The sequence below is a fragment of the Cimex lectularius genome, unplaced genomic scaffold (assembly GCF_000648675.2).
Source record: "Cimex lectularius strain Harlan isolate CLEC.00 unplaced genomic scaffold, Clec_2.1 scaffold254, whole genome shotgun sequence".
In the NCBI taxonomy this organism is placed as follows: domain Eukaryota; kingdom Metazoa; phylum Arthropoda; class Insecta; order Hemiptera; family Cimicidae; genus Cimex; species Cimex lectularius.
In genome coordinates this window covers 477,650-494,991 of record NW_019392818.1, presented here as the reverse complement: position 1 = coordinate 494,991, position 17,342 = coordinate 477,650, and the positions used below count along the sequence as shown (strand labels likewise).

At 36.3% G+C, this 17,342-nt stretch overlaps 1 protein-coding gene across 2 annotated transcripts in view; it reads right to left on the bottom strand.

Moving 5' to 3' along the window:
* LOC106670563 overlaps positions 1 to 17,342 on the bottom strand; it is a 166,663-nt gene that overhangs the window by 84,668 nt on the left and 64,653 nt on the right. For both annotated transcript variants that reach the window (XM_014401032.2, XM_024228406.1), the window contains one exon: positions 4,782 to 4,817. The gene's annotated coding sequence lies outside the window, so the exon portion shown is untranslated. The remainder of the gene's footprint in view (positions 1 to 4,781; positions 4,818 to 17,342) is intronic.

Below are 17,342 nucleotides of genomic sequence, written 5' to 3'. Positions count from 1 at the left end.
GTCCTGGTCTGCCTATCCGAACTGTTTTGGACTGGCAGACACACTAATTTCACCATACCGTTTTTGGTCGAAATAACAAATTAGTGAAAATAACACATTAGCCCATCAGATGGTAATTGCTGGAACGCGTCTAAAACACGAAATCGGCGAGACCGGGCGCTGTACTTTACGCTTCAGTACTTTAGCACTTTGTCTCAATTTCTTCGTTTTCTTTTTTAGTTAAATTTATTTGCTATTATCGGATTCTCTTCTTTGTCCTTCAATCTTCATTTGGCTACGTTCTTCTTAGTTTCATTCTTGAAGTAATTCATATAAAATATGTATTTAAAAAAAGAAACGAGGGAATTTAGAAAAATACATTAAAACTAGTTAAAGTTCGGATGCGAAACACTTTCACGCCTTTAGATATGAATGTTTGTACTATTAAAAAATAAAATAAAATAAGCATGATTAGCCTCGGTCACAAATTATGTATTTCAATATCTCTTATGTCCATAGCTAGCTGGGAAATCTGCATTCAATTTTTTTTTTCAAAATTCACAAAAGTAGTGATAAATCTATTACCTCAACGGTTCAGTATGCCAATAGAGGTGAACATTGATTCATCAGTCCGTAGGATGTGTGGAAGACATAGTCCCGAAGTCCCTGGACAAGATGAGAGCGGTACGACTTAAAATTCAAAGTCCGGAGTACATCTCTAATGTTATTTTTTGAAAAACCAAAAACCCTGCCAACATTTCGGAGGGAGGAATTCAGATTTTCGCGAGCGTAAAGTGAAATATTCAGCTCCTCTTCGAAATTATGCTGCTGGTTTCTTTTTGTCATAACATTGTCATTTTTTAACCAATTTAAAATCCGATTGACCAGTGTTGTCAGCGTAAAAAATCTTTTAAAATGATATGTCAGGATGTATAAGGCCGTATTTAAAATTTTGAAGTTGAACTGGGCCTGATGTAGCCTGAATAATTTTTCTCCAAAAAAGTTAAAAATTTGAAATTAGACTAAAACATTAAACACGTATTTTTGGTTTTTTTTTATAGCGTCAGTGGTGAAATTCAAGAGAAATTCAGCCGGGCCATCTAAAAAGGACACCCTGTATAGTGCTGTTATCTACCCTCGTTCTAGCTCACCGAACACTCCAGACACCCCTACATTCCCTTGAACAATGGTCTACAAACTCTACACCACAAAATCCAAAACATACCTTAATAATAGCCTTCATTATAACCTCACCCCCTTTCTGTAGAATACGTCAACTGTTACCTTGTGCTGTAATTAGATAAGCGACTGACCTGGAATCCTTATATTCGGAATTTCCAAAACTTAATCGACGATCACATAAAAACTATTGGACGTAAGATTTAATACGACATCCCTCGATGGCAAATACTCAATACTGAAACCCATAATAATATAATAATAATGAAACCTTATTAAAACTTTACAATTATTACAAACGTTTTTTTTAAGCAATGGCTTAGCCGTCTGCTGAGTTTGTTGCAACTTATACAAAAATTAAAAACTATATAAAGGGGCAAAACTAAAAAGTAAAGGTGCTCCTAATTAGAGAATATTCCCAGATTGATTGATTTTTTTAAATTTATTAGACACAAACAGCAAAGCTGAGATTAGCACATTGAGACAAAGAATGAAAGGACGCTTACATATCTGATGACCATTCAAATCTCACTTTCCAGGAGTGTCGGGCGTACTTAATTAAGAGACGAACTTACTGAAACCAAATAGGACCTAAGTTATAGACCTATGCGGTTCAACCAGCCCTTACAAACTCCGCAGAATCAAGACCTTAAAATCCCGAACCCTTAGATCCACCGTCCTATCTTTCCAACCGTTCCATCGTAATGACCTAAATAATTATAAAAGAAGTTGCAGATCCAGCTACAAAAATTCCACATCAATCCTCACGTGCAACAACTTTCCTTCCGATCTCTTCCTAATAATCTTCCTCGATGTCTAATAGGACAGTGGCCCAGTGACCTGTTCTCAGATAGTGCGGGTGATTACAATTAATCAATGATTTACGAATGCTATCGCTGGATAAGTTCTTCACTCGATTTATAGTTATGTGATCTATGTAACTTATTGCTATCTATGTAACAATCTTTTTCAAAGTAATTAATCAAGTAATTAATAACATTAATAACCTCACCAAGAAATCGCAGTTATTTTGTCCGTTCAAAATGACCCTAACAGTATTTATAGCTATACCAATCGATCATTCCAAAAAAGGATAAAAAAGAGTTGTAATCCTGTTTGCAGTCAAATGACGATTCTTGTACGTAAGAGATAAGTCGAATATCCGCTTTTTTTCCCCATTTGATCTATGACGGAGGTGACATATCGATCGCAAATATTTTATTCATATTAGTTCACAGGTTGGTTGTCAAAACATTGAGTCATTACCGATTACTCAACACAGGGTGTCTTGTCTTCGTCCTACCCGCTTTTTACGTAAACGGATGCAGGCGGAATTGTAACCCGCAAAAGAACAAAAATATCCTGCAGAATTGTGTGGTTTTTAGTGACTGTTAATTAATGATTATTTTGAGATCGTGAGATGCTGTCTGGTGTGACGTAAGTTTTAGAAAAACATTTTCTTTATCGTGCCAACGTTTCGATCTTTATTGAGATCATCATCAGGGTCTGGGATTTATAAACATTGTTTAAATTATACAAATACATGTAGGATGCGAAAAAAGTGAATTTATGCAATGCTAGAAATTTTAGACTCAATCAAAGTGTTTATATCACAGGCCCTGAAGATGATCATAATAAAGATCGAAACGTTGGCACGATAAAGAAAACATACGTCCTACGTCCTAAAACCTACGTCACACCAGACCGCACCTCACGATCTCCAAATAATCCATCATGATGTCGAGCCAGAATTTCTGCGTGGAACTTAAATGCTTGAGATGAAAGAGCGATCAGTATGAAATAATTGTATGTAATAAATTGTATTTTTTTTTATTTTATTTTTATTTTTACTTTTTTGAAATGAAATCGTGACAAATGTGTTTAAAAACTGAGAATGAAAGCTTAAGCTCACAAGTATAAATTTGTTTCCCTTTTTATATTGTATTTCTGAAATTTTCCTTCTTGTATATTTATACGTTTTCAATACGAAGAATATCTTATTCAGCATACATAGTGAAATAAACAGATAAACTTTACCATTAGGTACTTCACATGTAGCATTAATAAATCTATAACATTAGCATATTAGGACTATGTCCGACCATAAGTACATCTGGACACACGCATACGTTTAGAGTTTGTTATGTTTAAAAATACATATAGTATTAATTTATGAAATAAGGCTTAAATAACAAGACAAACAGATCTATAAGTTGGTAAATTGGCAAAAAGAGGCAGGTGTTTTCACGTCAGTTTTACAAGAAAGGTGTAATGAGTTCGTGGAAATAGATTTTATCTGACCTGTACAATTGTAGGACATTTCCTGGGCCTTTATCTAATTTTGTAACAAATCATCAACAGATGGTTTCTATTGTTCACACACGGGAAACTCTAGGAAACCTTATGTTCAAGCAAAGGTGTTTCTGTGCTAAAAATACACTCAAAGACAAAAACCCATACACTCATATTTTATTAATTATTTAAAACTATATGTATTTTTATTGTAATATTAATTACAACATACGGAAAATCATTTAGTGATTGATTGAAATTTAACTGACTATTATCTAGTTTTGCTCTAAATAAGGCGTATTATGCCTCGCGGAAGCTTCGTCTCCTAGGCATCGAATAAACAAGAGACCGGTTTTTTCTTGGTGAACTGAATCTACAGAACGATGTCTAACCCATCTCTTTATCATGTCCCATAAATATTATTCTATGCTATCTAAGTCAGGAGAACGCACTGGGATTCATTGTGGTAGTCCCTACAACCTCCAAATAATGGGCGACAACTCGAGCTACATGCGGTTGAGCATTGTTATACATTAACACGAAGTTGTCCCCAAATGGAGCGAATGGGACCATGGCTTCGAGAAGAAATTCCTCAACGTACCTTAGCGCAGTCAAAGATCCATTCGGTATGATAATCAGTTCGTTACAGGACGTTGATTCCACCCCATACGATAACTGACTGTCTTTAAAAAGGCTGTGACTCAAGCATGACAGTGAAGCGATCTCCACGACTTCTTCACACTCGGTCCCGGTCATCTGATTGTCACAAACCAAGCCGACACTCATCTGATTTGCGAATAGTCGCTTTCCTACTCTTCAGTAGTAGAGAACCTGATGCGACTAGAGAGGCTATTCTCACGTAGCCTTTGGTTGATTGCTTTAGAGGGAACATTAAGGACCGTTTGGAGTTGACTACCTAGCTAGGAAGCCGTGAAATGACGGTTGCGTAGTTCGGTAAGAACAATAAAACTATCGTCCTTAGCCGTCGTACATCGCGGTCGACCACTACCTTCCATCGAGACTTAAGAAATATATTAATCTTTATTCCTAATTATTACAGAAAATAAACAAATGAATTCGAGTATCCGGCTTTTTTTGTCCATGAGTGTATTTTTATTGGTGTAATTTCTTCTATTTTATAAGTGCAATTTGTAAAGAGTTGAATCAATCTCCAAACAACCTAACATAATATAGTAAAATATCGAAACACCGTAATTAGACATGCAATTTTTAGTTAGTCTTATATACATAAATTAGATTTACAAGGATACGAATATACGTGGGCTGTAATTTTAAATTAATAATTTGTTTGTCTTAGCTATTATACTTACGTTTGTTTTATGCACTGCCGAATTGTTCCAACTCGCCTGAAAAAAAAAGATTAATTTATTATGTGATATAAGGATATAATAATTCATAGTTGTTTATGCATGCAGAGTTATCAATTCAGAATTGTTATTGTATAATACAGGAACGAAGTTCAAAGTTAATGTACAATTGTAGGATGGGCATTTTTTTTATTGCTGAAAAAAACTACCTACTAAACAACGCAAACCGCAAATTTACCTCTTTACGAATTCTTTTCTAAAATTTTTAAATTTTTCACAAACCGTATGTATAATGAAATAATTTCGTTTAGGAATACAGGTCTTGAGAGGGGTGGACTTTTCAGAGGTAGAAGCAAGCCAGCGGCTTTTTGTAGGAAAACTATTTTTACAATAGTTGACAAAAATTTGCAGTGATCCGGATTTCGAGAGGTAATTGTTCATAAGACTATGCAAGTGCGTGTGACAGCAGGCAAACAACCACTGTTGGACTGTTAAAATCTTTGCTTATTCTATAATACTTCGATAATTCAAATTTTTTTTACAAAGCTTATAAAAAATTGTAAACGCTTTAATTACTTGTTTTATTTGGTTAATTTTATATATACTGCACTGTATACGTCTGTATACGTATAAAATATGTCAAATTCGTTCGACAACTGCGTCAAACCGGTAGACGAAAACGACCAGCTTTGTGCACCAGCCAGAGCTTTAAAAATTCGAGGATCGGGCGTTTTAATTCGAAAAACAACGACCTACTATTTACGACGGAGGAATTCCTAATGAGGAGGGAGGCACCAGGCTGGCTGCCGGTCCAAACATGATTAATGCCCTTCGGCACTACTATTTTATCAATGCCTCCCATTCAGTTCTAGATTCCTCGGCTCTTGGACCTTTCGGGAAAAAGCCTGCCGTAATTCGACGGGATGTCTTTAATCAAGTTATTGACGCAGCCGGTAAATGATTTATTTGAATTGTTTCTTTCTATTCGGTAAATTATACGCAGTTCTACTTAACTACTTACACCCTTAAGCACTGATATGTACACATAGTAAATCGTTCAGTTTGATTGAGATATTGAGATGGTCATAAAATAGGTTTTCTGCTTTATTGTTGAATTAATTCATGGCATTCTGTCTTTTATTCATAATTTACTGTCTTCCTACATCGTTCAACACAACTGTCAACCTGTTGATCAAATTCCTACATAAACTAAAAGTACAGAACAGTAAAGTAGCTCTTACAAAGTGCAGCATAAAATAACCCTCCATTCTTAATCAATCGATCAACATAACATTATCTTATAATTTCGGCACTGAAGACCCCTTTGAAGAGGTAGCAATGCTGGTAAAGTAAGCAGTGGTCATCTGGGTCGCTGGATGTGGGTCCCACCTAAAAGAAGTGTCATGGCACGGCTCGTTATGGGGGAGCAAGTGGGACTGCCATCCAACGTACCGTGCTTGGGCTCTTGTGATCGTTTTTTGAAACTCTCTCTCCCTCGCTAAATAAATAAATAAACAGAAATCAGACAGATATAAGCCGTGTCCCACTAGGGAATATTCTTGATCCCATCCTTTATACCATCTGTACTGCTGACCTACCTGCACATTCATGCCAATAGAAATAAATCGTTTAAAAATTTAGGATTCGTACTCAGGCAAACTGTTGACTTTAAGAACCATTTTGCAATAAAATTACCCTATCAATCTCTGGTGCGCAGTCACCTAGAGTATTTCAGTGTTGTTTGGTCGCCGGGTTCTTTAGATGGGTCTTACATGATAGAAAGGGTACAGAGAAAGGCCACGAAATACCTCTTTTACAAGATACGCAATCACAGGAACTACCATAATTACTCCTATGAAGCCAGACTTGCTCTAGTAGGCCTGGATTCTCTGGTGGATAGAAGAGTTTTGGCTTCCGTTATGTTTCTGTGGAAAATCCTAAATAATTTTATTGACTCCCCGGAGATATTATCTTGTATTGGCTTTAGGGTTCCCCAGAGTCAACTACGGACCCATGAATTGTTTAGTACTTCACGGCACAGGACCAAATATGGCTTATAGTATTTAATCCCCACAGCTCTGCAGTACTTAAATAAATTCACTATCAGTGCGGACCCCTTCTCCTCGTCCCTTCAGATCTTTAAAAAAAATATTGAACGAGCTATAAAATGTAATTGAGGGTTTATTTATTACTTTTGTTGTGCTATTTATTAATATATTTATAATATTGATTTTTTGTTAAAAATGTTGGCGCTTCTTTGCTGTTATTTTGATTTTTATATACTTTTTTAGTAGTTTATATTGTAATGATTGTTTTGTTGTGTAGCTTGACTGCCCTATGCTTGGGTACCTGACCTATTTGGGCTGTAAATAAGTAAAATAAAATGAAATAAAAAAACAAAATAAACAACCCAATACCATCATCACTACCTACGCGGCCGATACCGCAATTTTGTCCTCTAACTCAAATCCTTTACAAGCTACCTCCAACATCAAGAACACCTCGAGCTAATCGAAGACTGGTGCGCAAAAAGTGGAGAACAAGAGTAAATTAAGACAAATGGCACAGTGTACGTTACATTGAGAAAATAGACTTGATATCCATTGTACATCAACAACAAAGTGATACCGACTTTCATTCAAGTCAAATACTTAATACTATACCTAGACAGCAGAATGCCGTGGAATCCCCACATCAGTCTTAAGGGACAACAACTTAACAACAGAAGATTTGGAAAACTACAAAGACCTGTAGGACTGAAATCTGTATTGACGGTCAAACTAAATTAACCTTATACAAGACTACTGCGACCATTTAGAACATACGGAGTGAAACTGTGGGGTTCTGCCAAGGCATCCAACAACCAGCGTATCCAATCTTTTCTATCAAAAGTTTTCAGACAAATGTTCAAAGCTCCTTTCTACATCACTAACCTCACTATCCACAACGATCTCAACATTTATTTTGTCACCGAACTAACCTGTTCTCAATTCCCAAAGTTAACATTAACCTCTTCATCCTAAGCCTAATGCTCGAGCCCTCTCTATCCCCACAGATTTCCATCCTGAGAACCCGCCATGTCGGCTTAATCGACGATGGGCACGGGACCTCTTTGCCCCTTAATCCCCCACACTGACTGCTGAGTACCAGCATTGACTCGTTTCTCATGGTATGTGTCCTCTGGGTGCAGCGCTGGCATTAGTGTTTGGCCAGATGTGGTACAAATGAAATAATTTAGAAAACGTTTCTGTAGAGCTTGATTTAACTTTTATAAACCAATAATTGTATAATATAAGTATTATCACACTAAGATAGACCGACAGTAAAGATGGAAAGGTCGAAAAGCTTCTGACAGTCAAAACCAACTGGTTGATCGATTTTAAACAATAAATATTGTTGTTCAACGGACTGATCGGCCAAATTTAATTTATCTTAGTTTTCACGAGTTTTCTAATGGTTAAGAAAAAATTATTGACATAATTTCGTAATGAATTGCTCGATGAAAGACTTAACTAGTTTATCAATTGTTCTTTCCACAAGTCCGACATTAATTACAGGATTATTCAATGTCAAATAATTTTTTTTTCAATAAGGATTTGCAGGAAGAAAAAAGAAAGACGACCGGAATTGAGTTATCGTTTTACCACCCATAGCAGGCACGAGACCGGTTCTGTAATGACAGTGCCGGTATCTCTGCCCCTTGATCAAAATCGTTTGAAACAATTGTGAAATATCAAACCGTCCATCGTTAGCAGGAAATGTACCGAATTCTGACGGAGTCGGGGCTGTGTGAACTCTTAGACTTAAGCCGAAAGCTTTCCCAAGGGGGCCTGCACCGGATCGTGATTCGAAATCGAATTGTCGGGTGACTCAGACCGTAGAATCTATCCGTGACTCGGAAATAGTTCAAGGCACACTTAGGAACTTTGTACTAGGTGTTTTTTATGATTTTTTAAATGGACGGATCAAAGGTTAACCAAATCCGTCTCCATTGTTCAAATGTGCCGCTCTTTGAGTCTGCAACATGTGGAGTCTCAGTACATATGAGATAGGTCAGCTTGTTATTTCTACGCATCATTTTTATAAACAATTTGCGTTAAAATAGTTTTAATTTACTAATAGCAGTATTTTACTCTATAGAATACGTAAAAAAGTTGAACTCAAGTTGGCCCGACCACCAATATTTATTGAATTATTGAATATCTATAATCCTGATCTACCTATTCACGCGAATTTACCTATCAGACGTGTTTCACTACGTCCATTTTCTGTGTTGGTCTGATAAATAAGTAAATGAGTATAGAACATGACATCACAGTAATTAGATTAATATATGTCTGTCTATATATTATATTATATTTATATAAGATAATTCAACTGTAACTACATCATATTTACCATATCTGACCTGAATTGAATTTTTGATTTCATTACGTCTAAAACTCAAAACATAGACTAACTGTTAGTTTGTTATGATATACATTTGTCGTTAAACTTAAATATTCCTTCAACTCCTAAAGATCTCAGTTTTTACTGTCCTGCTCTTGGTCTATCGACAACTTGGTCCTGTTAACCCTTACCATATAATTTTATCCTTAAATACTAATATTTACCTATATAGTGCACATATATTAAACTAATTATGCCGATTTAATGTTCTAAATTCGCTTATCCACACTCTTACGCTTTATATTCACGCTAATTAATACATTCACAAAAGGTTACCCAACTAATCTACGGACGTCCCCTTATCAATAGGTATTTAGAAGAGACTGCGTAGGTTCTGCCAAGGTGAGGAGGAAACCTCCGTACATATTATACGCTACTGTGAAGTAAAAGCGGGCGAAGAAAAGACGAAACCAGTAAATATAACTATCAAAATTATGAAGCTAGTAAAAACCTATTTTTGTGATAAGGATGTTGTACAAGAAAACTCTTGAAATAATAAAATGTCTAACGACGTATATAAACCAACCCTATGTGGAGGAGCACAAGTCCACCTTACAGGACCTATGATAGAAAAAAGTCGATAAACTCAAATTAGCCAATTCAACCTTAATATTTATTGAATATCTAACATCCTAATCTCGCATATTCTAGTTGATTTTGCTTATCAGACGATTTCTTCATTTCCATTTTCAGTTTTGGTCTGGTTTAGTATGACAATATTTATAGAAAAAATAAATGGTGAAATGAGTGTGTTGTTCAGTCTTTTTAAAAAGATAGTTCCTACTTACCATAAGTTGTTTTCGAAAATTCGGATTTCGAACCTAAAGCCCATCATCAGGTTGAAGGAGCTGTACAACCACGTCTCTCGACATTGCAAGACCTGATGATGAGCTGTAGGCTCGAAATTCGGATCATTGAAAACAACTTACTGTGTGTAGGAACTATCTTTTTAAAAAGATTTAACAATATTTATGTTCGACAATTCTCATGGTTACAACATCGTAATATATACCGGTCGGAAGTGCGAAGTCGTCGAATTTACTGTACATGCTGCAAGTGCCTTCAATCATTTTATAAGGATAAAAATAACGATAGTTTTTATAACATATACCATGTTCTTATTATGCTACTTATTATTATGCTACTTAGGACACACTGAAGCACAAATACCTAGGTACTATCCCTTGGATGTATCTAATCAGAACTTTGAGGAATCAAAATGAAATTTATGATTTCAAAACGTCCAAAACTCGAAAAATAAATAAAATTAACCTTTTATAATTTACATTTTTCGTTACACTTAATTATTCTTCCAACTCCTACAGACCTCGGTTCTTTCACTCCTGCTTTTCCTAATTCTAGAACAACTGAGAGTCCTAATTTGACGTTTAGCAGAAAGACTACTAGCAAAAGTGTGTTGGAGGTTTCCTCTGCAAAGTTCAACTTCGTGATGATTGACTCCATCAAACATAAATATTATTCTCCGTGGCTATTTCATTTGTCGCTGAGAATCAAATAGATTACACGACATTTGAAAAATGGCAAAAAGGAGGGAAAATTCAAAAGGTGGGGTTGAGATGGGAAGTTAGTGTCCGAGCGGATCGAAGTCACGATAGCTTAAGTGGTAGAGCAGCGGCGTATCTAGCTGACTTTTTTATCTCAACTAAAACCTTAATTAATTGAAAGATATCAATTGGTCAAGCGGACCACGAAAACTAGTGAATAAATATTATTGTGGTTAATTTATTACTGGAAGCAGGTTGTCCAAAGAAACAAAAATACACAATGTATATTAACTTCTTACCCGATGGGTAGTTGGACCTACCCACTCTAAAGGATCTATCTGAAGAATTTCAGATCAATAACTTATTCTTTAGCATTAATCACTTTCAAAATGGTTATTTAATTTAAGGCTGTCGCAAATAACAAATATTTCCGTCTGACTAATTTCTTCTGATAAGTGAGGCGGATCCGAGCTCCAGGTTGTTAGTCACACCGATGTGATTATCTGTATTACTTATCTGATCTTTAGTCGAATGTTATTCGGCGGTCACTTTGCCCAAGCTGTTTAACATAAATACGTTAAAAATCACGCCCAGCCCCGGGGGGGGGCGAATCTCGCATCCTGGAACACGCCAAAGTGATGTCAACGAGGACTTGTTGAGTTAAATTATGACGGGCCCCTGGTCCTAAACAATCACACATTAGATCATCTTTAATTAGAGACTTTGTTTTGACCAATTGTGAGCTCATTATAAATTTCAAAGCCACAGCCCCAAACAAGATACATGGTTGATACATTTAGGCAAATTTATTCAACCGACATGCTCATTTACATAAATGTTAGTTTTGATAAATAGCGGGTAAATGTTGAGTCATACTTGTAAAAAACAAGCTATTGAAAACGGAGTTTATATTAAAAACGCCTGCGTACAAAATTAATCTGCTTACGAAGGATGTAGAGGTGAGAAAAAGCCAAATTTGCAGCCAAACCTAGCTATTTTGAGTCGATTTGAACAATAAAATAAATAACTTTATGAATATTTCCGATATTTAACCAATCAATGTTAATATGCCACCTTTTCATAAAACTTCAGTTTTCAGATTATCCAGTAATCTTTAAGAAGGCCTTCAGGTGGACCTGGGGCGACTTCTTGGTACTTTATTACTGATTTATATAAGCTGAAACCAATATGTACATACATACATACACGCGTACACAGAGTATAGCCTATCACTTGTCCCAGTACACCGTTAATTCCAGCTTCTGTAATTTACAATAAATTACCGGCAGGAGAATCACCTACTCCGAGTGAATGGCAGACCGGGGTAAGACCTCGGTCTTTCCGCCCAGCCGCCGAGGTTGCGCTCCAGCGGCTTTCAACAGCTAGGTCAATTCAGCACCCAACGCATGCAGTTCCTAGATTTACACACTCACTCCTAAATACATACATTCACCCTTTACAACAATTATGTAACTAATCTAATTGAGGGTCAAAGGGATAGTCAATATTTAGCCATCAGCCCTCTTACCCACATTCACGCTAATAAATACATTCACCCTCAATACAAGCTACGGATAGAGAACTATCAGCAATGTTGAACCCTTCAATTAAGTGGGATAGATCGAGCATCCTTTCTCTACATGCTGTACACATACGTGGGCTTTGGCCCAAAAGTACGTGTGTGTGTGTGTGTGTGTGTGTGTGTGTGTGTGTCATCCCCACCTGGCCAATCTTTAATCAGTTGAGGATGACCTTCTTCTGTACGTCAAATCATTCGAGGTGCTTTTGATACGTGAGAGCTTTTCTGCCATTCGGGCCACCGACGCTGCCGCTTTCTTTTAATAATGTTTTTAATGCATTTTTTAGCGACACAGAGCCTTTCGGAGGTTGAGCGTTCCGGTCTTAGCCACCTCGTCCACCTTTTCGTTACCCCTTGGTACTTGATGAATATGACATAACTCAGAGAGGGTTATAGAAGTCCACTTTGTTTAAATAGGATTAATTTCCCAGTTAAATTTCTAATGTAACTTTCGGTCATGATAAACTTGAAAAACCAAGTCCGCCAGCATCACACTAACGGCATTTTTTCCTAAGGCAGAAAGGTACTACGATGCACTTTTAAGAGCCAAGTCCAATCTTCTTATAATTTGTGTCTTTTCTTTGTATGTGATTAGTAAAGTCATTCAGAGTACATGACGTTCCGCTTTATGAACACGAAGTAACTGAAAATCTTTCTAAAACTTTCTACACATTTTCCCAAATTTTATATAAAATGAATCACGAGATGGGCCTAAATAAGGAAAGGTGTGCTTGATCTTCACGAAAGATACATTTAAATAAGATTTTCTACAAATAAAGTTTTTCAGGCTATGAAAAACTGGTAGTTCCCATGATTTAAGGTCAAAGTTCAAGTCGGAAAATCAACCATCAAAATTTTGATACATTTGATCAATTTCTTGAGTACGTCGCGTGTCGAGTTGATTGTTTTTTCTGCAAGTAGCGAAAGAAAAATGGACTACCACAACCTCAGACCACCATAGAGTCATCATTAATTCTATAAGATTAAGATTATGTTTTCACATGTTGGAAGGAGGTTGATCGACATATGACTCGATCGCCGTCAATTGTCATGCATGATCATTTTGACGTTTCAGGTGCTGACGTTCATTCAGCTCACCTCAAAATCCAGGTATCAAGTTGTTTTTTCTTTTTCTTTTTGGAATAAGTTTAAGTGCTAGAAAATGGTCGTTCAACCAGTGTCAAGATTACTCTACATGTTCCCTGACATTAATAGAAATAAAAGTTTTAAAGGATATTTTAAATTAGAGAAAATTATAAATTTTAATATTTAAAATCAGACCTCCAGGAAGTACATATATGATATCTATTTTATAACATAATCATCTGGGGGGGGGGGGTCGGAAGAAATGTTATTTCTCTGGAAATCGAACGGTTTTCCGGGGAAGCGGAAAGCAATTTGCCTTGCGGGTACGCGAGGAGCACATCGCGTGCCCCAGAGACCTAGAGAGTGCCAGGGACGTTCACGAAGCCGAGGACTTGCCCTGTGACTCAGCAAGGCACCAAACGGATGGCTGTGTCCCGCCGAATTTGTTGACTGGCAGAGCATGAAACTCTGACTCAACAGCATGAATCAGAGAAAAAGATTCGGATGCAGCCGCATCCGCTCAATCGCTCTATCAAACCGAACCGAATCTTTTTCTAATAAAACAGAACAAATCTCAGTTCATAAACAATAAGAACTCTTGACTCGATAGCGCTACAAGTAAATAAAACATGGTGATTAACGTTTATTATCTAAATCATCATTATCCACATTATAAAGCAGAGGTTAATTACCAATTAACCAATCCAATTACTGTCTTTCGACTTGCTTGTAAATATGACTCAAATGAATTATCTAAATGTTCAAGAATCAGCTTTTACTTATATAGCTTTATATAAGTTACAAAAAAATGCCAAGAACTAAAAACAAAACAAATAAGTTGATTTTCTCTAGTTTAGGAATGGTAATAATGTAATTAATTAGAAAAAATTGGGATTTGTAGTTAAATTGTTTCTGGCCATTCTGATAGACCTAGTCTTGCTGTTTTGATCTGTCTGTCGCGTTTTTGTATCTCGCCATTTTCATTGGTCAATCTGTCGTTCAACATTATGAATACATATAAATAACATACAAACGAACTTTAAACTGCAATAAGTTTTATTTTATATCTAAATTGTAATATCAATAATAAAAGTAAGTCCGTATGAGTCTACAAAGCCTATCGCACTGCGATCATCAAAATGCTTTAAAATTTCTATTACCTGTCCTTTGCCTAATAAAATAGTTGTTAATTGTTGGAGGCATTGTAGTCATCATAGCGTTGACTATGATTCTGAGGACTTTGGATTGGAAGGACTGAATTCATTGGATATTTGGATACCATAAAGTCCATGTGTCCAAATCGATTTGAATAGTATTTTGTAGAGTGTCAGTTTGTAATCAAGTAGTTTGTAGAGAGGTCCGAAGCGTCTGTTCAGTTCCTGTCTTTTTATTTGGAATTGTCAATTTCTTGTCAGAAGACGTGATTTCGTTGTGAGATTTGTAAAAGCAAGTTGGAATTAGATTGCAGGGAACATGACTATATTGATACTTTTTAAAAGATTATTACAGAACTACATTTTCTTCATAATTGGATTGATATAAATTTACAGTCCTGTATATCAAAATATGTAGTTTAGTTGTTTCTGTGTATATTCCCGTATTCTCTGTGAGTCCTTTTTTTCTTGTTAGACGAATTTCTCAACTGCCAGTGAAAGACAGGACAGCAAAGCCGGACAGGGCAGCAAAGCCGGACAGGACAAAATGATTCGAAGCGACCAAATTTCAGGTTCGTAGGCCCGCAGAAATCAATCAATAGCTAATTCGTTTTCTATCGTTAGGATATATCATAGATTTGCTTATCCTAGATGTTTTAGTCAGTCAGGCGCTTTTCGGCATTTTCTACGTCTTTAGTGGTCGGTCAACCCATTATATAAAATGCCGAAACGTGTTTGATCAAAACGTAGCTTGGTCCTTTTCTATCATTTTGGTCTGCAAATGACATGTATATATAAGAGTGGCAGACCTCTTATTTAGTCGATTTTGATCATTCTGGTCTGCGCGTTTCAACTTCTCTCCATCTTTAGTTTTGGTGTATTCCTATATGTATGCCTAAATCCTGACCAACCACAAAGGATTTTTCTTAAGACGCTTATATTTTTATAAACCATGACAGTATTTGGTTGGGTATGGGTCGACAAATCCAGCACTAAAGATGGGAAGAAATTGACACGCGTCTGTTAAACCAAAACAACACCGCGTAGGCAGATCAGAATGATCAATTTAAAATCACCCCTCAGATCTCAAGAAAGAGTAATTAAATTATACGACGAGATTAAATTGCTCCCGCAAAAGCAGGTTGTTTGTAAATATGAAAAGTTTCTTTGGAGGCTGATTTTTGTACACGATGTTATTTACCTCTGACTCGTTTGTCGATTATATAGATAGACGGTCTTCACCGTGTTAATTGGACGGATTTCTTTCATTTAGAACCGTAACAATGAGTTATCCTCAATGAGTGGGTGGTTGTTAACGTCCTACGCTTAGGAACACCACCCTCCGTTCATTCACGGCTCCAGCTGCTGTGGGGGCAAATTCCGAGAATGGGGTGGAATCCGTCATTGATAAATCCTCAGCCGCCGCCCCCGCTTCGACTACGAGTTTGAACAAGGGATAGGAGCAAACATCCATTTAGCTGACGAGGCCGCGAGGGCGGCGTAACGATGTGTAGAACACTTCACAATAAATTTGGGTCACGGGCGTAGATTCCGAGAAGTCTTAGGGTTAATTTTGTTGGAAAGGTCGGGGGTGGTTTTGAGAGTGGCGCAAAAAGGTATGTTAATGGATATCTTATGGCGCAATCTTTGCTTTATTTTGTTAAGTTTTAGTTTTTCACTATTAAACTGTTCAGTTTTATAAATTTATCAATTCTTAACACATGTGCAGTTAATACTGAAGATACTTCGTATGACACTTGTCAGATACAAGAAGCTGCATCTGCAGTGTAGGGCCACCCTTAAATTTTGGCAAAAAGTGAAGCAAGTATATGGGGAATAAGTAATTTCAAAAAATAACAAAATCAAAACAGACACTTTTTATTTTTAGTAAGGGCAGCTTTTCTTACACTAAAACTTTAACAAATATTTTCTTTAAGGGCCTAGAAAGCATCGTTGAAGTAAGAAATAATACAGAGTGCAGGAAAATAGTCCTTTTTTTCTTTTGACTTTCTATTCACATTTGGATCTCCTTTGGTTTACTTATTTGTTCAACGTTATAATATTCATCCATTTATGTTTAGTGGTCTAATTGACCAAATTACTTATTTCAATTCTTTTTAATATAAGGTCTTAGTTGAGATGAAAAAGCTAGTGTCACGAGCGGGATTCGAACCCACGACCTTCGGGTAATACTCCGCTGCTCTAACCGCTTGAGCTATCGTGGCTTTGATCTACTCGGATAATAACTCCCCATCCCAGCCTACTTTCCAATTTTCTCTCTTTTTGCCATTTTTCAAATGTTGTGTAATCAGGATTCGATTCTAAGCGACTTAAGAAGTGGTCACGGGGATCTGTTAGTGAAGTTGTTTTCTTTACTTATTAAATATTAATCCATTTACGCTTAGTGGTCTAACTGACCTTACACAAAAAGAATAATTAATTGAAATAAGTGATTTGGTCAATTAGACCAAACCTTAAGCGATCTTATAATTTTAGACAAGGGTTTTTCATTTTGATGTTGTTACAATTATTAATTGTGACACAATTTAAAACTTATTTGTACGCATTTATTGCGTTCAAATTTGTTCAAATAAATTGTGTTCGTTACTAATTTGTTTTAACCATCTTAAACTGAAACATCAAGAAGGTATACGATATTTTTCCGGACGTCCTTCATTCCTAAAATGTCCAATTTATTGTTCCTGACGGAAAACTATTCAGAGATAATCGGATGTACGGCTGTTTATGAGGACTAGTAAGAAAAAAGCTCCATGAGGAAGACTGAACTATT